The sequence below is a fragment of the Hemicordylus capensis genome, chromosome 1 (assembly GCF_027244095.1).
Source record: "Hemicordylus capensis ecotype Gifberg chromosome 1, rHemCap1.1.pri, whole genome shotgun sequence".
In the NCBI taxonomy this organism is placed as follows: domain Eukaryota; kingdom Metazoa; phylum Chordata; class Lepidosauria; order Squamata; family Cordylidae; genus Hemicordylus; species Hemicordylus capensis.
Genome location: NC_069657.1, coordinates 393,047,200 through 393,074,810, shown reverse-complemented (window position 1 = coordinate 393,074,810; position 27,611 = coordinate 393,047,200). Strand labels below are relative to the sequence as shown.

Sequence of the window (27,611 nt, the reverse complement as noted above, 5' to 3'; positions counted from 1 at the left end):
ATAAAAGTATTGTATGTACACACCAGCTTTTAGAATACTACTGAAAAAGCCTCTCTAGTATTAGGACGTCAATGTTAAAAGGAAAAAGTTCTGTGTTTGTGCCACTGATCTTCACATGGGCACATCTATATGTGTCATAGCTCAATATCAGATGGTGTAATGCTACCATGCTAGAGGTGGCTGTGAGAATGAACCAAAATGAGAGCTGATCATCATCATCAACAATACATAAACTGAACTAAGTGGCATTTTAAAAGGGTAAAATATTCTGATCAAAATTCCACAGTGGAGTGTTTCCCCGAAGGATAGCTTATTATCAGAAATTGAAAACATAGCTGGTAAACTTACACTAAAGACTCTCCACTGGGAATTTATCAATGGAGACACTGCATAAGATGCATTCTGATCATCCTACAGTTACTACATTCCTGCATTAATAACTAACTGAAGACAGATACTTCACAGTGTCTATGAAATGTGCATCTAGAGAAGTATAAACAAAATAATAATGTAGTATATGTCTCTGCCTTTCACAAAAGGGATGCTTAAAACCCACAGAACTATAGAGCAATTAGTCTTTTGGAAATTGCCTCTAAACTGTATAGTCATATTCTCATTTTCTGTTTCTAAAATTAGACCAGTGGGCGGAGAACAAAGATTTTTGCGATAAATTAGCAGGTTTCAGCGTGAGGTTTAGTGCCATCAATCAATGTTTCTTCTGCATCATGTTATACAGAAATGTATACTGGGCCTCTCAAAGAAATTTGTTACTTCTGTAGAGCTTACACATCCTTTTGATTTAAATGGTCTAGGGAGGACAGCTGGTCTTGTGGTAGCAAGTATGACTTGTCCCTTTAGCTAAGCAGGGTCTGCTATGGTTACATAGGAATGGGAGACTTGGAATCTATTCCCACGATCAGCAAAAATTGGGCTAGGGAAGGCTAGCCTGACTTCTCCCAGTCGTGGGAAGCAACGGGAGCCATGTGGCTCTGAGTGGCAAACCCACTCATGGAGCTCGCTGTTTAACCCGGGTTTCAGGTGCAAGAGCAGCCGAAAACCGAGTCAAAGGATCATGTGTCACTGTGGCATGACTCCGCGCCACAGCAACTCATGAGCTGTGACCCCCAACGAGGAGGCTACAACAGGCCTCCTGGCATGGGGAAGCTCTCCAGAATGCCCTGTGCACTCACACGGGTCATTCTGGGACTACAGGAGGCCGGGAGGCCCCCAAACCGTCTGCATGACAAAGCCAGTAATCATCTGGGTGGCCGATCCAGCCAACCAGGGAGGGCTCCCTGCTCATCTGTGGGGAGAGCGGGTCCCCGCAAATCCCCTTTAGGCTCTCCACACTGCTCATGTGGAGAGCCTTTTGATGTGTGAGCACTGTAAGATATTCCCCTCAGGGGATGGAGCCACTCTGGGAAGAGCATCTAAGTTCCATGTTCCCTCCCTGGCATCTCCAAGATAGGGTCGAGAAAGATTCCTGCCTGCAACCTTCGAGAAGTCGCTGCTAGTCTCTGTAGACTATATTGAGCTAGATGTACCTATGATCTGACTCAGTATATAGCAGCTTCATATGTTCCTGTGTTGTTCCTAAACAGATCTAGACTTTCGGTCAAGCTTTAGAATACAAATAAAGACAGATGTCTTTTTTTCATCAGACAATTATATTTGGATGCATTTCTGAGATTTAGAATTGGTGCCAGTGGAGTTTTGATCAATAATATAAAACTAACTGGGTTATGGAACAGGAGTGTCTCTTGGTTCCTTTTCTTTAAGAAATTTATACTAATGATGATACTGCAGGTGATCTACTTTCCCAGCACATTTTCCCCAGACAATTAGTAAGGAGATAATTGCTGCTTAACTTTACACAGATGATACAGCCATCATGAGGAGTACTATTCAAAATCCTCATCCCAATAAGAGGTTAGGAGAAATTTTCAGGTCAGAGAAACAATCAAGTATCAAACTAAGTAATAATTTTTGCACACAAACTCCTGAGACACACTTGGAGACTGGATAGACATATCTTAGAACAAGTCAACATATATAAATAAATATCAAAGGATTATCTTTCATTTCATTTCATAAACAGCATTAGGTCATCTCATGTGATTTTAAGATCAGCAAACAGGAGGAGGAAATTTGGTTCCTGCAGCCATTTAGACTTTTATAGGGGAAAGGATGGCTCAAGTGACCTATGGGACAGAAATTTGTGGAATCTGTAATAGGCATTCAACAAACAAACCAACACCCTTTGGTTTACAGAGATAGCTATGGGTGTAAAGCTCCAACTAAACTGCAAAAAGCAAGGAAATTCAATGGTCCATGATGTTCATGCCATGGGCATATGAGTTCTGATGTCCAGTCTGAGGTACTATACTAGCCTATGAAATAGTAACTGAGGATTAGTGTTACATCAGTGTTTAAGAAGAATTTGGTAACATGCCTGTGAGCATGTGGTGAGTGATGTTACCTCATCAAGTGACAACTACAATCAGCACAATCAGTAAATGATGTGACAGCACTCACCATATGCTCAGAGGCACATGTTACCAAATGCCCCAGCTGTTGTGCCACCACCAGTCTATGCAGGTAGTGGACTGGAGCATGGAGGACCTAGCTAAACTGTGTTTCCATGGTTATGATTTTGCAGGCCAGTATGTTATCTCAGACTGAACATCAGAACTCATGCTCCCATGGCATGAACATCACGGGCCATCTCAGTATATAGTGTGTGTGTGTGTGTGTGTGTGTGTGTGTGTGTGTATATATATATATATATATATATATATATATATATATATATATATATATATATATATAGTGTGTATGTATGTATGTATATTTATTTATTTATTTGAAGTCATGCCCATAACTATCCCTATAAAGGGGGTTTTTTTGCAAATGTTTTTCCCACCCACCCCCCTTTAAAAAGGAGCATCCCATATGCATCACACTTCATATAAGTGTGTTTAGTACAAAGAGACTAAAAATACTGCTTTAGCATTGCCAGGCAATAAAGAGGCAGAAATCAGTGCTTGGATTTAAAACAGGCCACACATTTATTTTACAAACATCAAAGTTGTGGCTTGTTTTAAATGGGGTGCATTAACTGTTGTCCTGTGCTTCATTACATAACAAGAGAGACATTTGCTTATACATGTCTTACTGTATGGAGAATGTCCAATTACTGCATTGTATAGTGTGTGTGTTTTTAAAGTTTGTTGTTGTTTTGTTGTTGTTATTATTATACATTTATATCCTATTCTTCCTCCAAGGAGCCCAGAGCGGTGTGCTACATACTTGAGTTTCTCCTCACAACAACCCTGTGAAGTAGGTTAGGCTGAGAGAGACGTGACTGGCCCAAAGTTACCCAGCTAGTTTTCATGGCTGAATGGGGATTTGAACTCGGGTCTCCCCAGTCCTAGTCCAGCACTCTAACCACGACGCCACGCTGGCTCTCTGTTGTCTTTTTAAAATAAATACATATATTTCCATTATAATACTATAAGGACCTTAGGCAAATACTTGGTTTCATAGTCCCCCCCACCCCACCCCATAAAGAGTGCACAACCACTTGCATGTTCCTGAGTTATAAAAAAGTTATGACTTATCCCCAACAACAATCATGTGACATACTTAGCCTGAGAGAGGAAATGCACTGCTTATGTCAGGGGTCATCAACCTTTCAGGGCTTGTAAAACCAAAGTCTTCAGGGCTGGCTTGAGAAGGGGCATCATTCGAAGAGAAGCTGGCATCCCTGCCTTGCTAGCCGCACTCTGCCCCTGCATCAGCTGGGCCATGACACTGCCCCACCTGCCACATCACTGGCCATGCCCCCAGCTGCTGGACTCATTGCCAAGCTGGACACCCTGAGCTAATCACTGCCTCTCTTCTTCCCAGCGGCATTCCGTGCTCTCCTCCAGCGAGCATTAAGCATTGTCCGTTGGTCCATGTCTCTATGCTTCAGCAAACTTTTGTGCTTTGTCTCCTCCATTTTGGAGGGAGTCAAAGCACACAAATTAGTTGCTGGAGGGGGATGCACGTGCGTGAGGAAGACTGGCCTCTAGAATGCCCGCTGCCTGCCTCTGGCTGGTGTGTTGCTGATTACTGTAGCATCCAGGATGGGTGACCGTGGCCCCTCTGACTGTGCTGGCTGGCTCTCATACACAAGCTTTCATTTTTTTCAGAGCATGGGCAGTCAACAGAGAGTGCCAACCCACTGGCACAGCCAGAGAGACCTCTACCGCTGATTCTGGATGACGGCTGCCTGATACAGCGAGCAGCATCGTGCTAGCCAGAGGCAGGCAGCAGCCAAGCTTCCTAGCAGTATGGCATATTCAAAGCCACTCAAAATCATTTTGCGTGCCACTTTTAGCATGCGTGCCATAGGTTGCCTACCCCCAGCTTACTGTACGTGATTCCCTTCCATTCCCTACTTATCCCCAACAACCGGCCTGTGGGGCAGCTTAGGTAGCTCTTTACCCAGCTGAGCCAAGAGGTGTTTTGGCCATTCCCCATCAACTGCCTCCCCACTATTTTCTTTACTGTTCTGCTTACAAACATCCAGACAGAATTTTTTCTATGTCATTCTTAATGTTCTACAATAATTTCCCCAATAAACTTTATTTTTTGTTAAGGGATTTAGATCCCTGTGTTACAAGGCACATGGTGAATTAGTCTAGCTGCTAAGAAAATCAGAGAGCTCTCAGAGGAATGTAAATATGAATAGATGTATTCAGGTAATAATAATTTGTTGGCAAACTTTCTTTCTTCACCCATGTCACTGAAAGATTAAGGGGGTGATAGTGCAAATTGTACTTTGATTCAGTTTGGATGAATTCATTCATTTATTTATTTAGTCAATTTATATACTGCTCTTCCTAAAGTGGCTCAGGGCGGTTTTGTATGGTATAAACTGTACACTGTTATTTTCCTTTAGTTAAGGCCCATATTACAATAAAATCTGCTCTGATTCGTCTTTCCCAGTGTCCCAACTCTAGCTCCCCACCCCCCACGCCCACAGAATAAATAGAATTAAAGGACATTTAGAAATCTAGGTCAAACTGTGTTATCTATGGCAGTTAATTTGATTTCATGGCTAACCTAGGGGGCTATATCAAATGCAAAATGATGCTTAACGACTAATTGTGGTAAGCAACTTAAAGTGAATTTAGTCTAAATTAACTCGGCTCTAGATGAGATCTAATTACTCCCATACAAATAATATGTGAAAAGTGCAAGCAAAGAGAGTTTACCTCTTCTGTAGAACATAATAAACATAATATCCCCAGGCTGTATAATATATATAATACAGTTTACAAAATAAATGCAAAATGTCAGTTTTCTATGGACTGGTAATGGAGAATGACATTTGAAAATTCCTAGTAAGAGCCAAATATCCAGATGTGGCTGGATATATAGATCAGATATATGTCAGAGTGCAAATTTGGAATTCTAGCACAACTCCCTAAACACGGGGTTCTTAACATGGAATCCGTGGACCCCCTGGGGTAGATCAAGATGGTCCATGGAAATCTCCACTGCACTCAATTTGATTTGCTTCCTGATGAGCCCGGATGAAGTTCTTGAAAACAATCCTCGAGTATTTATTTATTTTTCTCCAATTTTTATTGGAGCATTATGAAGTTGTATAAATTGAGTGGGGGTCCATAGGTAATACTTGAGGATTGGGGGTCAGCATCCCATGGCTGCAAACAGGTTAAGAACTCCTGCCCTAAACTGAGTAGAGGGAATTGCAGTAGCCCAGTAGTAGAACACAGGCTTTGAAGACAGAAGATCACAGATTCAACCCCTCGTATCTCCAGGTGAGGCTAGAAAGGGCCCCTATCTGAAATATAATTTAAGGGAAGGGTTGCAGGCAGAGGCACTCTTACCCCTGGACTTCAGGGCCAAATTCCAGGGCCTCCAAACCCCCTGGGGCCCCCAAATCCTCTTTGGTCTGTCCTGGGTGGTGTGGTCTCCGTGGTCACCCTGCATTGTTGGAGATGAGCTTCCAGTGCATCAACCTTTTGCACCAACTGTCCTAATGACTACTAGGGGCATTGGGAGTAGAGACAGTGAGTCAGGGTCTCCCTATCTGTCCCTACCTATGACCCCTCTGTAGCACTTCCTGTGCTGAGTCACAATCCTTCCTTTCCTCCTAGAGAGCAGATGGAAACATCTCTCTCTCTCCTTACCTATCCACTATGTAGTCCTTTAGATTAGAGATAGGTCTTTCCTATCTAAGTGTATTTAACCAATAAATATTTAGTGTTTAGTCATACAAGGACCTCCATGTGTTTTCTCTAAACAGCTGCAATAGCCAAACCATCCTCTGCTACCTACTCTGTAACTGGAGTGTGTGCTCATTCCTTAGTGCTCTGCTGATTTTTACCTATTGTGGGTAAAAATCAACAACCTCTAACAGGGTTATGGGCCCAGCAGGAGCAACAGGCTTCTAGGCACAAGCAGAGTTTATTTCATTTTTCATTTTGAAAGTGCAGCTGAGTTAGTTAGGAACTGCAGCATGGATCCTGTGACTACAGCCTACTCAGGAATGGCTCCTTCTTTTCCCAAACTGGATGGCAATAACTATGAAACCTGGGCCCTCAAGATGAAAGCGATCTTAATGACAAAAGGAATCTTTGAAGTACTCAAGGAGGGACGGCCAGCCCAAGATCAAGCTGCTCAAGCCTCGTGGGACAAGAAAAACCAACACCCGTATGGCCTTTTAATTTTGAGTATAAGCAAGATTTATTGATCTATGTGGGGGATACTGATTTAGCCTCAGAAGTGTGAGATAGACTGAAAAAGCAATGTGGCCAAGTCTCTGCAAACGCAGCTCTTCTCCTGTATAAAAGGCTATGTGAAAGCAAACTGCAGGAAGGGGGAGACTTTGAAGCCCACATAGCAAATATCTTAGAAATTAACAGGCTTTTGAAGAGTAACCAATGTGAATTGAATGAAGTTATTCTAATTGGGGCAGTCCTACAATCCCTGCCTAAAAGTTTAGAACCCCTAATTGTCGCTCTTGAACTGTCTCACTGTGAACTGAAGGTTGATTCTGTCATGTCCAGTCTGAGAAATTTTAATATAAAGTTGCAGCAGGAGAAATTTGAAAGCGATGGCACTCTGGCACATTTCAGCAGGCAAAGTAATTCCAGCATTAGCAAGCGAAGTAGCCTCAGTGACTCATCAGCATATAATTCAAAGAGCTGGAAACTCAGAGGGCACAGACCTGGTCACCATGGCAATGCAGTAAACACAGGGATGAGTCATGGCGAAAAACAAAGAGGGGAGGAGGAGAAGCAAGGACAAGGTGGCTTATCTGAAAGGGAGAGCAATGCCAAAAGCTACATTACCTTAAAAGAGCCAACAAAGGGTCACACTTTCATCCTGGACTCAGGTGCATCCCAGAATATAATCTGTGATCCCAGCCTATTTATCAAACTCGATAAAAGCCATAGATCTGTTGTGATCTTAGCAGATTCAAGGAAGCTAAGCGTGGCTGGCAAGGGGACAGCAAAGATACTTTGTGGCTCTGCTACTGAAGCTTATGAGGTTAAGATAACTGATGCACTTTTCGTGCCAGAGATACAAGTCAACTTGTTTTCAATTGGGCATGGACTCAAGAAGGGGTGTAAAGCAATTTTTGAAAATGAAGCATGCTACATTTCTAAAGGTGATGAGTTAATCATGACTGCCCACATGCGGGATGATGGACTTTTTGAAGTAGACTGTGCTACTGCACAAGCAAACGTGGCAAGTAGTTGCCAACACAAAAATTGTGATTTCTCATGGCACAGAAAATTAGGCCACCGAAGCCTAAACTTTGAAACTGACTCCCAAATGAGGGAACTAACCGAGAAATCAGTGCCAGATTCAGAAGGGGCTGGACAACCAGAGCCCAAACTGAGGCACTCACAGAGGCATAACAAAGGGGTTCCACCTAACAGACTCTCACTCATGGCTAAAGGAGGAGAGATGCAAGAACCCACTACATGGCAAGATATAGAAAGGTTGCCAGCTGATGAAGCTGAGAAGTGGAGAAAAGCAGCAACGGAAGACATTGATTCCTTGCACAAAAATGAGACTTGGAAACTTGTGGAACTACCCGCTGGAAGAAAGACTGTGGGATGCAAATGGGTCAAGCAGGATGCAGAAGGGGATGTACAGCGCTACAAAGCCAGACTAGTAACCAAAGGATACTCCCAAATCTATGGTCAGGACTATGATGAGACTTTTTGCACTAGTCGTGAAACACGTCAATTAGAACATTGCTCAGCATGGCAGCAGCCAAAGGGATGCAAGTTGAACACTTGGATATAAAGACTGCCTTCCTACATGGGGAAATCGAGGAAGACATCTACATGCAACAACCACCAGGCTTTGAGAAACCTGGAAAGAAGGGGCTAGTGTGCAAACTGCAAAAGAGCATCTATGGCTTAAAGCAGGCAGCCAGAGGATGGAATGAGAAACTGAATCAATTACTGCTTAAGGAGGGGTTCACACAAGGAAAAGCTGACCCCTGCCTATATTCTAGACTCAGAGACAATAGATGGACTTACATTCTGACTTCCGTTGATGATTTGATTCTTGCACACGAGGAAAGGCAAGACAGTCAGGAAATTGTTCAACATCTGTTGTTCAACCATCCTCTGCTACCTACTCTGTAACTGGAGTGTGTGCTCATTCCTTCGTGCTCTGCTGTTTTACCTATTGTGGGTAAAAATCAACAACCTCTAACATGCATTGTGTAAGGCAGCCAAGTATGGCTTCTGCTTTAGAAGAGGGCTGAGTGGGGAAAGAAATATGTGGGATTAGAATGTGTTAAGTTGCATGTTTCTGCTAATGCATATTTGTGGCCCCTGCTAATGAAATATTTGCATATTTCTGCAAATGCATAATGTTGCATGTTTCTGCTAATGCATATTTGCATAAAAATACCTGTTTTATATTCTTAAATTATTGTGAATTCATTTGCTGTTTGCATCCTCAAGAAGCCATGTGTTAAAAATACAGTGACGCGGGTCTCACAATCAAGGAGACCTGCCTCCAGAGGGTTAGCGGGGAGTGTTGGCTCAGCCAAACCGGCCGACCACATGACTGCTGGCTCCGTTATGGAGCTGGCGGGGGCTGGGGGGGGTTGGGGGCCACGCGGCCCCTGGAAGTTCCAACATGCCCTGCGCAAGTGCGCAGGGCATGCTGGAGAGACCCCCGAGCCAGGAGGCTGCTTTTGAGCCTTCCGGTCAGGGGTCCACTCGTGAGTTGCCACGGCAACACACATTAGAAAAACTGGGTTTGCGGAGCGCTCGAGCACCAGAGCCCGGTTCAAGGGCAGGGCTACTTAAGCGGGTGACCCACTTAAGCACCACCGGGCTCGCAGCCAAGCCCAGTGGTTCTCATGATGGGAGAAAATTGGGCCAGCCTGATGTGTGTGTTTGTGTGTGTGTGTGTGACACAATGCTTAACTTGCAGCGGGGCGGGGGCAGCGCCAAAGGTCTTTAGTTCCAGGCTCCAAAATTACCTATGTGCACCTCTGGTTACTGGAATAAAAGAAGTGTTCAGCTTTCACCCAAAACTAAACAGCAAGGGAGAAAGATGAAACTGTATCAATAATCTTATATTTTGATTGTTAATACAATACCCTCATGAGCATGAACCAATGCATCAGCGTGTACTCTGAATGGGAGCCTTGCACAATACAGCTTCCGAATAAAGCTTAATGCTATCTAAATACTGGGGCCTAAGAGGCCATCTAATTAGAGGCAATCTGTGGCAATGTATTAATTACCCTCTCTACCCATTTGGCCAGTCCTCCCCTGGTAGCTTTTATTAACCAAGAAGAGCAAGGGTTGAGTATGCATGGGGACAAATGCAATGATTCAAGGATCCTGTCCATATCCTCAGAGGGAGCAAGCTGAAAATAGTCTATAATAATTGGAGAAGCAGATTTTGTTGGTACCTCATTTACTAATGCTAATGTGGAGCCTAAGTTGTATCAGATATGAGTGATTTCGTCTGCGAACTGCTTAGCAAATGGATCACAGTGGGCAACAGAGGCTATCTGATCTTGTGAGCCAAGATGTTGCAGGGTATATGAATCACCCAAAAAGGTTCTGCTGGATGGCTTTCAGCAGATGCAGTGGTGGCAGAACAGTATATTTTCTCCAGTGCCAACATCACTACAGAGGAGGCCCATTGTTTGTTCATATTTGGCTCAAGTTTGTTTCCACGATCACTGTAGTTGTTTCACCTGCCATTTCATTGCCGATAGCTCTGTAGTAAACCAAGGAGCCATCTTGGCCCTGCAGCTAGGGAAAGGATGATCAGGTTTGATTGTATTGATGGCCTGGCTCATCTCCCCATCCCAGAGGTCAACCAGGGGTTCAGTAGAACTGCCACCATATTAGAAAGAAAGTCCTTCAGAGTCATCAGAAGTCCATTTGGATCCATAAGCCTCCAGGCTTATGGATCCAAAGAATGGGGAATTTCTTAAAAGGTCCCCTATCCTTATAAAGGTCAGGAGTTCCAGTGAGGTACATATAAGTACAATTGTGCATACCTGCCAGCAAGTGGAAAAAACTCACCGAAGAATATTGTGCCAAAGCTAACTGTAAAGGTTGAGAGCCAGCGTAGTGTAGTGGTTAGAGTGCTGGACTAGGACCGAGTTCAAATCCCCATTCAGCCATGAAACTAGCTGGATGACTCTGAGCCAGTCACTTCTCTCTCAGCCTAACCTACTTCACAGGGTTGTTGTGAAAGAGAAACTCAAGTATGTAGTACACCGCTCTGGGCTCCTTGGAGGAAGAGCGAGATATAAATGTAAAATAATAATAATAATAATAATAATAATAATAATAATAATTCAGCCACCCTAGGTCCTTGGGAAGGACTCGATGTCTGGATAAAACAAACCAGTCAATAACACCTGTCTGATTGTGTAAACAAGAAATAATAATAATAAAGGTAAAGTGTGCCATCAAGTTGATTTCAACACCTGGCATCCACAGAGCCCTGTGGTTTTCTTTGGTAGAATACAGAAGGGGTTTACCATTGCCTCCTTCCGTGTAGTATGAGTTGATGCCTTTCAGCATCTTCCTATCGCTGCTGCCTGATATAGTACCAGTGGGGATCCGAACCGGCAACCTTCTACTTGTTAGTCAAGCATTTCCCCACTGCGCCACTTAAGGTGGGAGAAAGCTAACTGTAGGAGATGCTTTTATTTTTATTTATTTATTTAAAACATTTATACCCTGCCCCTCCAGTACATTACTGCTCAGGGCGGCTCACAACATTTATAAAACAGTTACAATATAAAATCAGACTAATAAAATTAACCAATTTAAACAAGTTAAAAATCCAAGCTAAAACCACAATCAAAATTATCTTTTAAAATTACAAATTAAAACCTTAAAGCTAAAAACTAAGAATTATAAAAACTAAAGAACCTACCAGATATACACAACAGATGAAACATTTAAAAGCCTCTTTAAAAAGATGCGTTTTTGGTTGCTTCTTAAAAACACTGAGAGAGGAAGAATGGCGAAGCTCTTCAGGGAGGGTGTTCCAGAGCCAAGGGGGCCACAACCGAAAAGGCCCTGTCTCTAGTCCCCACCAACTGGATCTCTGTTAGTGGTGGGGCCATGAGCAGGGCCTGAGATGATGAGCGGAGGGCCCTGACAGGTTCATATGGGCGAATGCGGCAAGTACCCCGGCAGCAAGCCATGTAGGGCTTTAAAGGTCAATACTTGTAGAATTCTCTGCCACAGGATGTGGTCACTGCCAGCAGCCTGGATCGCTTTAAGAGGGGTTTAGATAAATTCATGGAGGACAGGTCTATTAGTGGCTACTAGTCTATCAGCCACCTCCAGCCTCAGAGGCAAGATGCCTCTAAATACCAGTTGTAGGGGAGCAACTATATGAGAGAAGGTATGCCCTCAGGTTTTGCCTGTGGGCTTCCCAGAGGCATCTGATGGGCCATTGTGTGAAACAGGATGCTCAACTAGACAGGCCTTGGGCCTGATCCAGCAGGGCTGTTCTTATGTAAGAAGGAGATGTTTATGACTGCAGGATAATATGTTTAAGAAAATGAACCCCCTCAAACAATTTGCTGCATGCCATGATCACCAAGGCTCATTGTGGGGATATGTTTTCAATACCAGATTGGGAATACAGTATGTGAAGTAATAATGAAACGCCTCTGATCATGTACAGAGTGTATTTACCTCACCACCAAGAAACCATAGCCATGAAGTTGGGATTTAAATAGCAGGCTCCGTGGCAAATGGTATAGCATGCAGAAAGCTCACACTTCGATCTCTCCTCCCTCATTCACCACATGCCAAAAAACCTAAGACAAATTCTGGCTGCTTTTGGGTGGCTGGGGGTGGTGAGATTCATTTATTCATGCATCTGGTTGATCTTGCTCCTAGCTAAATGTCAGCCCAAACAAGTCAATCTTACAGAGCTACTATTCAGGTTTGGATTTTGATGGACTGCTAGAGGAACAGTGTTTCACACCTGTGGAAGAGCCACCTAGAATGCTTCTCAAGGGGCCCCTGCTAACTGAAACTGGTGCACCATCTAGGGATCTGACTCAGTAAATTACATTTTGCTTTTCAGTTTACATTTACATTGTCCTTTCCAGGGGCGCGCGTAACTACCATTAGGCAGGGGGAGGCGGCTGCCTGGGGCGCCCCACGCCTCGAGGGGCCCCCCAGAGGCAAGTCACATGTGAAGTGAGTGTGTGTGTATCAGCGAGGGGCCCATTTTAAAATTTTGTCTCTGGGCCCACTCTAGCCTCGTCACGCCCCTGGTCCTTTCCCCTCTTCATTTATACTTCTATTTTACTATTTTCTTCCCTTTTGTGACCTGCAGTATCCTTCTGTTGTACTATTTTCTTTCTTTTTGTTACCTGTATATTCAACTGCATATCAAAAATTAAAAATTTATGTTACAGAGAGAAGAAAATGCTCTGAGTTGAACTAAAGGTCATGGTGGAACAAAGGAGAACAGAAGCATCAGTATCCAATCAATCAAGATTTTGTAGGTCAATGCCACAAACTCTGTCCCTTGAAGACGATATGGAGCCAAAGCAGATGCAATTTCTCCAAATCCTTTAAACTATTTCCAAAGCTGGTAACTGATAGCCATAATATGCAATGCAACGATACCATAAACCAATGGCTATGATGCTGTCCCAAATGCTGACATACACAATGGCATGCAGACTAAATCTGCTCTGAATGGCATCAATGTGACTGACGATATAAAAAAGAGAGGCAAACATCTTGAACTACCTATCATCCCTAATTTGGGATTGTCTCAACTCACATGTATTTGTTGTTTTACCATTGTATTAAAGGCTATATTAAAGTTACATTAAAGGTTTTTAATGTAACTTTTATTGAATTTTATTGTATTTTAACTTTTGTAAACCGCCTTGAGATGTATTATGAAAGGCGGTATAAACACTGAAGCACAAACAAACAAACCTTAAACAGGGAGGCGAGTCTCACAATCAGTGAGACTCACCTTTAGGGGGTTTGTGGGGAGAGCGGGCTTAGTCCGCTCTCTCCGCAAACAATTGGAAGGGACGCCCTGGGCGGCTGGATTGGCTGTCCACATGACTGCCAGCTCCATCATGGAGCCGGCAGGGGCCGCAGGGATCACATGGACCCCAGGAATTAGGAGGGTTTGCTGCCGGGAGCTGCGTGGCTCCAGTGGCAGCAGATGATCAGCAAAAAGCGAGCTTGGCTCCCTTAGTCCGCTTTTTGCTGAATGTGAGAATCTCCTCAGGGTTTATAGCTGCTGGACTGCCATATCTGTTCTCAGGGAATCCTGGGAATTGAAGTTTTTTTGGATTGCTTATACGTCTCTGTAAGAGATCCACAAACTATTTCCTCAATTGTTCAGCAGAAGCTGCAATAACTACATTGGTTCTACACTGACAGTGTAAATGATTCATATGCAATACCTTTACCACATCTCAACTGGAGACCATTTTTGAGTAATTGCTTGATTGGAAAGGAGGCAACAATCCGTAACAATTAATTTGAACAACTGACAAAAGTCTTGCACTTTCAGGTTATGAACTGATATTGCCTCCCAAATTAAAACATAATGAGGATGTTTCACGCACAAGCAAAACCAGGCTAATGAAGCCAAGCCCAGTTTTGCCTGCGTGTAAGCACTGCCGGGATCATTCCCAATACCGACGCCTCAGCGGAAACCCACCTCTGGAGCCACCTTCTTAAATGGGGTTAAGAGACCATTTTTCTGCTCATCTGCTAGCCCCAGCTCAACTGGCAAGAAGTGGGGCTCCTGGCCAGCTTCAGGGAGGGGGGATCCCCAAATTGCATGTGAATTATGGCAGTTCCGGGGGGCGAGGTGACGTAACCCGGCACCCTAACCCTCCGAGCTACCAGCAGCAGCTGATAATCATCTTGGCGGGTGATCCACCTGCCGAAGAAACAGAAATGGATCATCTGTGGAGAGATAAGCTTTTTAAGGCTTCCTCTCCAATGACCCAGTAGCCCCTTCTCACCAATCGTGAGAAAGGCTCAATGAGGCTCTTCTCATGATCAGTGAGAAGAGCCTGGATGGGGTTTGCGGGGAAAGCGGGCTAAGCCTGCTCTCTCCGCAGACGAGCAGTCAGTCTGCTCCAGGCGGCCAAACCGGCCACCAACACGACTGCCGGCTCCATTACGGAGTCGGCGGGGGCTGGGGGGATTGGGTGGCCACATGGAGAGACCCCCGAGCCGGGAGGCTGCTTTTCAGCCTCCCAGTCGGGGGTCTACTTGTGAGTTGCTGCGCTGCGCAGCCGCACTGCAGCAACTCACAATCGGAAAGCCCAGGTTAGCAGAGCGCTTGCTCTGCTAACCTGGGCTTAAGGCAGGGGCAATTAAGCGGGTTACCTGCTTTGACTAAACAGGGCTCAGCTGCGAGCCCGGTGAGTCTCACAATTGGTGGGAAGCGGGCTAGGCACCCTTAGCCCGCTTTCCACTGATTGTGAGAACAGCTTCATTGTGTGACATTAACATTACCATGAATGTAAATGGCATCCATGAGATCCTATCTAGAGAAACCTTATTTTTTTTAACACTTTGGTACCCCTGATATTCTGTCTCTAGTTTGGGGCTAATGTATTTTACTCTCCCTTAAGACAATCAAATGTCCTTGGTTAGAGGTAAGGAGAATTTTACCTTAAGTGCAGATGTGGGGTAATAAAGTCACCTCCTGAGCTCCCTGATATCTTTGAACCTAAGCATGATTACACAGAAGTACATTCTACTGTAATCAGTGGAGATTTACTTACATGTAAATATGTTTAGGATCAAAGTGCCAGAGGAAGGAAGGCAAGCACCAGTTTATGCACACTTGCTTGGAAATCAGCACCACTGAGTTCAATGTTCCAAGTAAAGGTGCTTTACTTAGAACTGAGGTGAAAATAATCTGAGAGAAACAATTCTTGCCTGCCCTCAGCAGGTCACTACTGAGGCATCAGATTAAAACTCATTATAGCCCGGAATTTCAATTGCTAAGTTAGAGTAACAAAACCAGACACCATTATTTTGCCTTCCACTTCTTTTTAAATAACAGATTTGTTGTCAGTAGCACAGATACAATGTTGGCTCTCTCTTAAATATGGTTATGAGATCTGGAGCAGATCGTTGGTTTGTGTCATACTCCTCTACAGTCCTTCCCTCGAGCAAACCCCCTCTTCTGATGTTGATCAAGGCTACGATTGATGTTAACCAAATACTGAACAGGTTTCCTGCTCAATTTTTAACCAGGGTTTGAAGTTGGATAACACAGCCTGGTAAACAGGAAACTTGGTTAGCCAAGGCCTTGACAAGTTTCCATTGGATCTAGGTGTTGGGGTTTGTCCATCTCCAACACTAGGAGAAGCCAGACAATGGACACTTGACAAAGTTACCTGACTTAGTGGTGGACACAGTGAAGCAGCGGGAGGTAAATGGGATTCTTTTTATCCCCTTTACAAGTAACATACTTGAAACAGAAATATGGCCGCCTGAGACAAATCAATATTTTATTAAATAATCCCACCTCTGAATATCCTAGTCTAGGCACTATGGCTCCCTGGTGCCTGGGACCTTTCAAGCCCTGGGTTAGCATCAACCTTGGTTAATGCTGGTGCCAATGAATCCCTTCATTGCAGTTCAAGTTGGAGAGGAAACTCACTCCAGAGAGGAGAGAGATCACATTGTTGAACAGCTGATTCCCAGTCCCTTAACCATGTCTAAGGAAAAGCCAACGTTGTGTCTACACCAGGCCTAAACAAATGGTTTTAAATGCATAATCTAATAGTTTTCACATACATTTCAGGAATGTTAGTCTAATTTAAGGTAAGGAATATTAAATAAAAGCCAAGTAAATGCAACTGGAACAAGAAAAAATAAATAAGAAACTAACCATAATGTTATCTTAGGCTGTCATCCTAAGCACACTTATTTGACAACTTTTCCATTCCAAAATTAATCAGTCAGTTTCTGTCTTCTACAGTGAAGAACCTCCTCATCAGTAGTTCTGTGTGAACTGTTGCAACATGACCCTGGGCACTGTTGCACTACAGCATTGGCACGTAAGAAGTTGTAAGAGTCCCCTGGTCTTAGGGCAAAGGATCAGTGATAACCCCTTGCTCTGGTGCTAGGATCTTCTTGTTCTGCTTGAGCTCACTTGAGGACCAAACTACACATTACACAAAAACTATCTTTGACAGAAGGGTTTAACCAGGAGTTGGACCCAAAACAATTCCTTTATATAGAGGATCAGTCACAAGAACCCCTGGTCTGGTCTGGGGCTGTGGAGCACAGCAAGGGAGTTAACACTTTCCCTGTCTGTCATTTCTAGGCCAAGAATTGCCCCCGAAGCAGCTATCTCCTGGCTTAGCTCATGAACAAGCTGGCCTGGAAAAGGTGCTTTTTCCTGAGGTTGAAGAACAGGCTGACATAGCTGGGGGCAGATGAGGCCACTGCTCAAAATCCAGCAGCCCTTGATTGCTTTATGAGGCAACCTATTTCTGGGTTACCCTCAAGATTTCTAGTACATGGGAGATTAGGAACATAGGAAGCTGCCATATACTGAGTCAGACCATTGGTCTATCTAGCTCAGTATTGTCTTCACAGACTGGCAGCAGCTTCTCCGAAGTTGCAGGCACGAATCTCTCTCAGCCCTATCTTGGAGATGCCAGGGAGGGAACTTAGAACCTTCTGCTCTTCCCAGAGCGGCTTCATCCCCTGAGGGGAATATCTTACAGTGCTCACACTTCTAGTCTCCCTTTCATATGCAACCAGGGCAGACCCTGCTTAGCTAAGGGGACAAGTCATGCCTGCTACCAAGAGACCAGCTCTCCTCTCCGATTGCAATCAGAAATATGGCAGAGCGGTGGTGGGGGTGGGGTGGGGGTTGTACTCCACTTGTGTAGCACTAGGTGGCAAATTTACTGCACTGGCAAAAGCTTCTGCTTGTGTTACAGAAGCTGAAGACACTAGGATCACACAGAGAAGAATACCCAGGCACTGTAGAGGTTATCACTGTTGGATGCAGTATTTTCAGCCTACTTCTGTGTGTGCTTACTTGGAAGTCCCAATGAGTTCAACTAGACTTACTCCAAAGAAAGTGTTGGAGTAAGGCTACATAAGGCTGCAGTCTTGTGTAGTTTAACATATGTTCTGTAATCTTTGGACCACCCTATACACATCCTGGCAAATAAGTTGACTTTGCAGAGTAGTTAGGAACATAAGAAGTTCCCTTATACAGAGTCAGACCATTGGTCCATCTGGCTCCATATTGCCTGCACTGACTGGCAGCAGCTCTCCGAGGTTTCAGGCAGGAATCTTTCCCCGCCATACCTGGAGATTCCAGGGAGTGAACCTGCAACCTTCTGCATGAACTATGGCCCGCGAGCAAGTGTGATGTATGCGCACCCGTGGACCTGACACTTCCGGCCAAGGAGGGGATGGGGCGGCAGGGAGGTATGCTGCCGTCCCGACGGGGTCTTTACAAATGAAGCGCCGGTGGGAGGATAGCAAAGGGAGGGGTAAGTGCACCCTTCCCCGCCTTTAAAGTTGTCCCCCGCCCCACTTTCGAGTGTTCGAACCTGTTCGGAGGCCCGTAAAAGTGCTGTGAAGCTCTTAACATGCCTTCTTATCTTAACGCTCCAATCTCCTCTCCTGCTTTCTACATATTACACTTGCAAAAAGGTAGGCAGAAAATGAGCTTACAATTATTAATATAACATATCTAAATAACTGCATAATGTATGGACCTATTTGTTTCCTCAAAGCAGAATTCTATATTGAAATTGCAACATGATAACCTAATAGCACAGCAGGAAATGACTTGACTAGCAAGCCAGAGGTTGCCGGTTTGAATCCCCGCTGGTATGTTTCCCAGACTATGGGAAACACCTATATTGGGCAGCAGCGATATAGGAAGATGCTCAAAGGCATCATCTCATACTGCGTGGGAGGAGGCCATGGTAAACCCCTCCTGTATTCTACCAAAGATAACCACAGGGCTTTGTGGTCACCAGGAGTCGACAAACTCAACAGCACACTTTACTTTACAATCTGAAGTTATTTGAAATCTGAATTTCAGATTTGAAATTGAAACCGGAGAATGCTGCTTCTTGCAAAGATTTGATGACATTGATTCCATGCAAATGTGTTTAGGATCAAAGCGTAACAGATGTTAAGGGACAGAGAGTTGGTGTGAACAAGTAATTCCGATAACTTCAGTTTCAAATACAAGACAATATCATACAATTTAATTTGGGTAATGGAATTTTTCTCTTTGAAGCAACACAAAGCTGTGCTGTGCAGTCAGGTTTATCCAAAAGCCACTTTCTAATGCTTCTTACTGTTCTCTTGAACGACATCCTACAATTGTATTTGGTTTTTTCCCTTTTGACTTGGGCAATGATGGAAAAGTGGGTGCAACAAATGAGTGCACTTCACCCAACCAAAAGGCTCCTTTAAAAATCCAGAACCATCTATCTGCCATCCATTATATTATTACTTCCGGTTCCAACACCCTCCTTTAGTTGGCTGCCTCCAGCTAAATGCCATTCCCTGATTGCACTGAATATATTTGCCATCTCTCTATAAATGGGAGTCCTACTGCTAAATTATCAAGAATAGAGAGTGAACATACCATATTTGCCAGAAGGAATGAAATGAATGAAATTAACACACACACTGACAAGATGACACCCTGACAAGTTAATTGCTATATCCCAACTATAATTAACATAGTAAAACACACAGTATCTGAAAGCAACTTATCAACTTGAGGAAAGGAAGCAGCTAAACCTGGTTACAAAGGAAATCATGAAGCTTTAAGGATATGGAACATTTCTTCATGTGACATTAAAGTGCACTTTTGTCAGGACAGACAAAAGGAAGTGCTTACACAACACATGGTCTACTTATGGAATTCAAGACCACAAGCCTAAATGGTCTATGTCGGCATAGCCAAGAGATTTCCTTCACCTTTATGTTCTACCACATCCTTTTAAAATTGATTGAGAATGTTCTCTAAATAACACTGTCCATGTGCCAAATCTGGCCCACAGGAGTCCCTGCTGTGGTGTACGTATTCAGTGGCTGCCTCTCAAATTTTAAATCATCACCCTCTTGAGGTTCAAGAAAGGTCTGAACCTAAGCATCTTCTGGAAGTGACATAAGACTTTTTAAAACTGCCTTTGATGGCCGAGGATTAAGAGGGTAGAATAATTAGTGTAATTTCCCAACTGAGTCCTTGGGATGGGGTGGAGTACATGCTGAACATACAAAACAAAAGTGATGTGATGTCTGCTACTGAGGTGGCTTAAAAAACTTGTACAAATTTATTGGGGCAGTTTTATCAGGTTTAGCTATGAACCATGAAAGCTAAATGGAATCCCCTATCTTAGTTGCGTCCTGTTGATGAGCTTCCCATGGGCATCTGGCTGGTTGCTTTTGGAACACTAGATCACTGATCTAATCTAGAAAGTCCACTCTTATGTTTTATGAGCCACACCATATGGGAATCTCATAAAAATGTTGTTCATGTAGGATAGAATATTAAACTCAAATAAAATATACACTAAGCATTGTAGGTTTTACATTGATGTTCTAGACCAGGGATTTCCAACTTTGGGTCCCCAACTATTCCTGGACTACAACTCCCAAGGTCATTCGCCATGCTCCCTCCCTCAGCATTTTTAAAAAGCATCTTATAACACACCTTTTTAAGGAGGCTTTTTAAGGCTAAATTTAAATTTAAATAAAAATTAAATTATATCTGGCAAGTTCTTTAGCTTTTTATAATTTTTCAGGTTTTAGCTTTAAAATAACTTTTAATTTGAACCTAATAACGATTGTGGTTTTTAATCTGACTTTTAACTTGTTTGTTTAATTTCTTTAATTTTATTATTTTAATTATATCTTGTATCTATTTTATTGTTGTGAGCCGCCCCGAGCAGTAGTGTACTGGAGGGGCGGGATATAAATGTTTCAAATAAATAAATTGTGGATGGGATGATGGGAGTTGTAGTCCAACAACATCTGAGAGTCCAGCATTGGGAATTTGTGTCAGCCCTGAGGCAGAAAGTGAAGATAGGCTCTTGCCTCACTTCTTCTTAAGAGAGGTGCAAAGAGTGAGCTGCCAGCCAGTGCCTCAGGATCATTTGTCCCTCCCTTGCCCAATCGTAGCTACACCCCTGGAACTCCTGTTATAGAGCAATATAAGCCCAAATGGACGTGAATCTTGTGTGTGAAAACACCCATAAGCACAGCTGAAAGAACAGCAAACAGGGAAGCAATGAACTAATTAAGGCGCCTGTGGAAAGGGCAGAGTGAGCACAGCTGAGTTAAGGTAACACCCCTTTCCATTTAACACGTCCTCTCAAATTAATGTCTGCCCCAAAAGCATGGCTGGAAAAATGAATGTCAACTGATTTAACTGAACAAATACGGTCCTTGTCAGCGTGTAATGGCTACCCCCCAGCCCATCTCACAAGATCTGGACCTGCTGTTCACTCTAGATTTTCTGTTCAGCTTTGTCCTTCTTTGAGGCAGTTAAGGTCACAGCTGCTTAGCTATAAAGCAATTCAGTGTTTGAGCAGACATTTATTTTTAAACTGGTCCATCCAGAAGGGCACAGTTAAAAGGAGGAAAGAAAACATGCTGCCCAAAAGTATTGTATGAGTATGGTTTTTTTTAAAATGCAATGAAGGAATCCTGAATTAAAGAGTTGTAATTTATGTTTGCATTGGCTATGAAGCTGACATCAAGGCTGGGAGAGGAAATCCAGAGTTTGATATAAGAAGCATATATCAGTCCAGCAGACATCCTACCAAATGCAGGCAAACAGTAACCTGCTGCTACTGCTTTTCCTCCACCAATGTGCTTTGAGGATACTGAATTGCAGCCTTGGTGACTTGTGCTCAGGCGAGATCCACATATGGAATTTTGTTCATTCCAAGGAGTGTACAGAACAGGGGAGATGTTGATCAATGTATCTAGCAGCGGTATCATCTGAATTTGTCACACTGTTCCTTGTACACCTAAAAGCAGAACCAGTGCAGTGTAGTAGTGGAAATATCAGACAAGGACTGAAGAAAGCTGGGTTCAAATCCCTGTCAAATCCTGAAACTCCCTGAATAAATGGTGACCTTGGGCCACTTGCTCTTTCTCAGCCTAACCCACCTCACAGGGTTGTTGAGAAGATAAAAGGCGCCCCTAGCAAACAAAAACAACCCCCCCACACACACACCAATGTACAACACCCGAACTCCTCGAAAGGAGAATAGGATAAAAAATATATTGAACAGTTATGGCTGGATTTCGGAAGACAATTAGATTTCGATAAGCATCTCCTGACTACCCACGTTCTGTTTTCCCGCTTACAAACCGCAGTCATAATTCATTATAACGCTGTGTGTGGAAACAGCGGTATTACTTCCATACAGACGAGCAAGCATTTGCAGAAACTTACAACAAAGCAAAAACCTCTTATTCTCTTCTCTTCCCTCCTCCAAAGCTGCCCGATCTGCATTAAAATCATGAACAGATTGGTCAAAATCTGGTAATAGATTTTCCTGGATTTCTAATACTAGCCGACATCAGTTCTGGGCTGAATTGTGCCTCTTCTGTTGCAGACGCTCTCCTTTCAGACCTCGTCCTGTCCGTCGTTCCGGTGTCACCTTACCCCTGTGATTCCTCCCCTCAAATCTGCAAAATCCTCCCGTTATACCCGAGCCTTGTGTTCACTGACACCACACACTAAGCAGGCGCCGCTCCATCCCCTAGCACTGGGCGGCTCCTCGTGCAGTTCCCATTCCCCATGCACACGCCAAGGAAAATCAGAGGAGGGGAGGTGGGGAATAGCAAAGCCGAGATCATCCTACCCAGCAGAGAGGCAGCCCCGATAATCCTGCCTTATTCTTTACACTGCTGCTGAGGCTGATCCAGTCCGCATTGGGCTTTGCAGCCATCGCCCTTCTTTCTCTCTGCTAGCTTTCATTGACCGAGAGCGGTGCACCAGCAGCAGGAAACGCAGGAGATGCAGCCATCGCCGCGCCTCGTAGAGGGAGCGGGCGGCAAGCAGCAGCAGCAGCCGCTGCTGCTGCCAGCCGAAACAACAGCTCAAGCTCACATGCAGGCGGCTGCAGGAGGAGCAGCAACTTACTGGGTCCGGCAAAGCGTGGGTCTCGCGCGCGACTGCTCGGCTGGCGCGGCTGCTTCTGCACGCGCCGCTTCTGAAGAGCTGTCCCTGGCTGGCGGCTGCAGAAGCAGCAACGCCTATGCAAGGAGGGAGGGGAGCCGCTGCAGCTGGTTGGGGCGCAGAGGCGCCTCTCCTGTGACTCAGAGGCGGCCGCAGCACCTGTGACCGCCTGTCACCCGGCAGTGCCCGCCCTCCCCGCTCGCTCACAGAGGCGGCATCGCCCCCTGACGGAGAAAATGCTGCCTCCCTCCCCGCGCCAGCCAGACGAGACGGGGGGAAGCAGCAGGCGGGCGAGAGTGGCTGGCTCTTCCCGCTTCGTCAGCAGCAGCAGCCGCGAAACGTCACGTCTTGAAGGAATAGAGGGCAAGAAAGAGGCGAAAAGCCTTCTCGCTAAAGGCAGCCTCAGCAGGTTGCTCCGCGCAGGCAGCCGCGGCACGGAGCTCTCTTTCTCACACACACAGCGGGTGGTGTCAGTTGCGGCTGGTGGGGTGTGGCGGCCCGAAAGCAAGCGAGCCTCATGCTTCGCCACGGAGCATCCGCCCCTCTCCCTCTCGGCAACTGCCAGTCCTGTCGTGTGCCCCAAACGGTAGCGACCAATGACATCAATTCCTCCCTATTATGGGGACAATAAAGCTCAGCAGCACTTTGACGCAATTTTGTAGCCCGGAGGACAAAACTGCCAGCCAGCCCGGGCAAGTGGGTTGTTCAGCCCCTACAGACAGGAACCTGGCAGGGGAGTTGCACGCCTACCCATTGGCCCTTGCAACAATATCTCTTTCTGTGCTGCTTACTCTCCACCATCATTGTAGTTGATATTGGCCAGATTTGATAGTTGGCATGTGGTAAAGCAAAGGCCAGGGTGCCTATATTGCCCTTGGACTTTTTGGACTTAACCTTGCCCAACTTCTTAAACCAAATGCTACCAAACCCAGAAGGATTCCTATGCTGTGATATAGGAGCATATATCCTGTGAAATAATGTGGGCTATTTATTTAATCAGTCAAGGCTCTAACCAAACTATGCCAGCAAATTTGGAGAACGACACAGTGGCCAACAGATTGGAAGAGGTCAGTCTACGTACCCATACCAAAGAAAGGAGACTTAACAGATTGTGCAAAGCATTGCACAATATTTTTAATTTCCCATGCTAGCAAAATAATGGTCAGGATCATCCCACAAAGGTTAGAGCCCTAGGTGGAAAGGGAAATGCCTGATGTTCAAGCTGGTTTCAGAAAAGGCTGAGGAACAAGAGACATAATTGCTGACCCACGATGGATAATTGAGAAAGCCAAAGAATACCAGAAAGAAGTCAATATGTGCGTTATTGACTACAGAAAAGCCTTTGATTGTGTTGACCATGTCAAGTTGTGGGATATCCTTAGAAAAATGGGTGTCCCAGAACACCGAATTGTTCTCATGAGAAACCTATAAACAGGATAGGAAGCCACAGTCCAGACGGAACATGGTGGAACAGACTGGTTCCAGATCGGCAAAGACAAGGCTGTATACTTTCTCCTTCTTTATTCAATGTATATGCTGAACATATACTGAGAGAAGCTGGATTGGAAGAAGATGAGCATGGGTTTAAAGTTGGAGGAAGAAACATCAATAACTTGTGCTACTCTGATGACACCACTCTGATAGCTGAGAATGCGGATGATCTGCAAACTCTAGTAATGAAAGTCAAGGAGCACAGTGAAAAAATGGGACTACAAGACTAAACTAATGACAATGGGTACAGCAATCAACCTAAGAATTGACGATGAAGACATTGAAGTGGTGGATAGCTTCTGTCTTTTAGGATCGACCATCAACAGTCAAGGATACAGCAGTCAAGAAGTACGCTGCAGACTAGCACTTGGTAGGATAGCAATGAAGGCCTTGGAAAGGATAATTAGATGCTCTGACGTTTCTACTCCTAAAAAGATTAGAATCGTTCGGACAATGGTTTTCCCCTATGGATACGAAAGCTGGACTTTGAAGAAGCAAGACAGAAAAAGCATTGATGCTTTTGAACTTTGGTGCTGGAGAAGACTTTTGAGGATACCGTGGACAGCTAGGAAAACAAACAAATGGATCATAGAACAAATCAATCCAGAATTTTCACTTGAGGCACAAATAACTCACAAATGAGGCTCATAATATCATACTTTCCAGGGGCGTAGCTAGGTGAAAGGGGGCCCGGGTTCATCCCTCTCTCTGGCGGCCCCCCCAGAGTGAGGGAGATAATGAAGAAAATAGGGAGGGGTGGAGCTGGAGAGCCCTCAGGAGCTGGGGGCCTGTGTTCTTTGAACCCTTTTGCTCAATTATAGCTACGCTCCTGCTTTGGACACATTATTCAGAGATCCAGCTGCCTTGAGAAGTCCATAATGCTGGGGAAAGTGGAAGGAAAGAGAAGAAGAGGACGATCAAGAGCAAGGTGGATGGACTCGATTATGACAGCAATGAATGCACCACTGGGAGGCCTTAAAGGCCAAGTTGAAGACAGATCATCCTGGAGAGAATCTATCTATCTATCTATGTATCTGTGTGGTGGCTAAGAGTCAACACCAACTTGACGGCACTTAATCAATCAATCAATTTATTTAATGTTAAATTTTTATACTGCCTTTCGTAATGCATCTCAAGGCGGCTTACAAAAGTTAAAATACAATAAAATTCCATAACTGTTACATTTAAGTAGGGGTGTGCGTTTCATTTCGGATACAAAACGTTTTGTGCCCAAAACAGGCCATTTCGGCTGTTTTGTAGCCAAAACAAAATACCCAATGCTCAAAACAGAATTTTTTTGCATTCAAAACGTTTTGTTATTTCAGCTGTTTTGGAACTCCATTTCGCAATCGCGAAAAGTCTTTCTCCTTCAGTCTCCATTTTAGGTTTTGACATCCATTTGAATTTCTGGCCCTTCCAGCCTGTAGATTGGCCAGCGAAAGCATGGGCTGATCTGCTGGCAATTGCCTCCTTATTACTCTTAAGGAAATTTAAGGGTAAAATTTACTCTCATTGGCCAGTGGGGCAGTGTGCATTTACCCTCATTGGCCAGTGGGGCAGTGTGCACTGCATGGGGAAGTGTGGATTTTAATGTTGTTGTTTCACACGGTTGTATGCAGATCAATTGCATTTCTGGACAGGGGGGATGTGGATGTGCATGACCTTTGGAAATCTGCCTGGTTCTTTGCAAAGCTCTGCTGTTGTTGATGATGTGTGATGTTGATGTCATTTGGGGTGGATTTGGGGCAGAAAGGGGGCTTTGGGGCAGAAGAGTAGGTCAGGTGGTAGTGCCCCAATGTGTGCCTGCTGCCACCCAGATTCTAAAGGAATTGGGGAAAGAGTTGATTTTTAAAGAATTTCTGAAGTTTACATGTCTTTGGGGCAGACAGGGGGCCTGAGGGGCAAAACAGTGCGTTGGGTGGCAGTGCCCCAAGGGGTGCCTGCAACAACCCAGATTCCAAAGGAATAGTGCAAAGGGCTGATTTTTTTAGGAATTGTTGAAGTTTGTGTCTTTAAGGTTTCCACCCCTAGGGAATAAGGGGGGTTTCAGCAGACCCATTACTTCACCTGGGGGGCACTGGGGTGGCCAGGAGCGAGTGATGGTGTAGTGCACATAGGGTGCCAACCACCCCCATGGGTTGCTAGGTTCTGTTGTTTCTGAGGTGTTCTGAGTGTAGATTCTTTGGTAGCCTATGAGATTTTCAATGACAAACCATGAATCCGCTCTCATATGCTACCAGAGAATCTACACTCAAAACATCTCAGAAACAACAGAACCCAGTACCCCATGGGTTAGCAACCCATGGGGGTGGTGGGCACCCTATGTGCTCTACACCATCACTTGCTCTGGGCCACCCTGGTGTCCCCCAAGTGGAGTTATGGGGCTGCTGAAACCTCCATCATTCCCTATGGGGAAGAACTTTAAAGACACGTAAACTCCATTAAATCTTTAAAAATCAGCCCTCTGCCCAATTCCTTTGAAATAATTCTGGCAGCTTCCTTGCCCCCACAGGGCACTACCACCCACCCTACTCTGCTCTGCTGTGTGCCACCCCTTTCCCTCTGACGTGAAGCTATACTTTTGCTGAAACCTCCATTATTCCCTATGGGAAAAATCGTAAACTTCAAACATTCACCAAAAATCAGCCCTTTGCCCAATTCCACTGAAATTTGGGTGGTAGCTTCCATCCATTGGGCACTACCACCCCCACTCACTAGTTTTGTCCGAGGGCCGTTTTTTAAAATCCAAAACATTTTGGATTCGGATTTTTCAATTTCAAACATAGAACAAAATTGGGGTGTTTCGGATTGGCTGATTTCAAACAAAGAACAAAATGGGGGTGTTTCGGATTTGGGCCAAAAAAAAAACCCCAGGAAAAAAACAAAAACAAAATGCACAACCCTACATTAAAAACCTTAAAATCAATCAAACATTAAAACCATAAAGTGCCAAGAAACAATTAAAAGTTTTTTAAAAGTTTTAAAAGCAGCCACAGTTGTCACAGAGCAACTGTTTACTAAGAGAGCTTTCCAAAGCCTGGAGGCAACCACAGAGAAGGCCCTGTCCTGTGTCCATGACAATCTAGCCTTTCTCAATGTCGGCACATGGAACAAAGACCCCCCGACAATCTTGTTGGGCAGGCAGAAACCCTTGGAAGCAGGCGGTCCTTCAGGTATCCAGGGCCCAAACCATGAAGGGCTTTAAAGGTAATAACCAGCACCTTGAATTGGATCTGGAAACAAATTGACAACCAGTGTAGGTCTTTCAGAATAAGTGTAATATTCTCTGAGTGAGCACTTCCAGAGAGAATCCTGGCAGCTGCATTCTGCACCAACTGACGTTTCCAAATACTTTTCAAGGGCAGCCCCACATAGAG

General features: G+C 44.5%; 1 protein-coding gene across 6 annotated transcripts in view; it reads right to left on the bottom strand.

The window, feature by feature from the left end:
- The window catches only part of CDC42EP3 (CDC42 effector protein 3), a 92,151-nt gene extending 68,844 nt beyond the window's left edge, over window positions 1-23,307 (bottom strand). For 2 of the 6 annotated variants that reach the window (XM_053303564.1, XM_053303569.1), the window contains exon 1: window positions 22,708-22,924. The gene's annotated coding sequence lies outside the window, so the exon portion shown is untranslated. Of the gene's footprint in view, window positions 1-22,014; window positions 22,033-22,426; window positions 22,683-22,707 lie in introns of those variants that run through there. The other 4 variants (XM_053303578.1, XM_053303585.1, XR_008317907.1 and 1 more) reach the window with 3 other exon arrangements.
- Window positions 23,308-27,611: the final 4,304 nt, after the last annotated feature.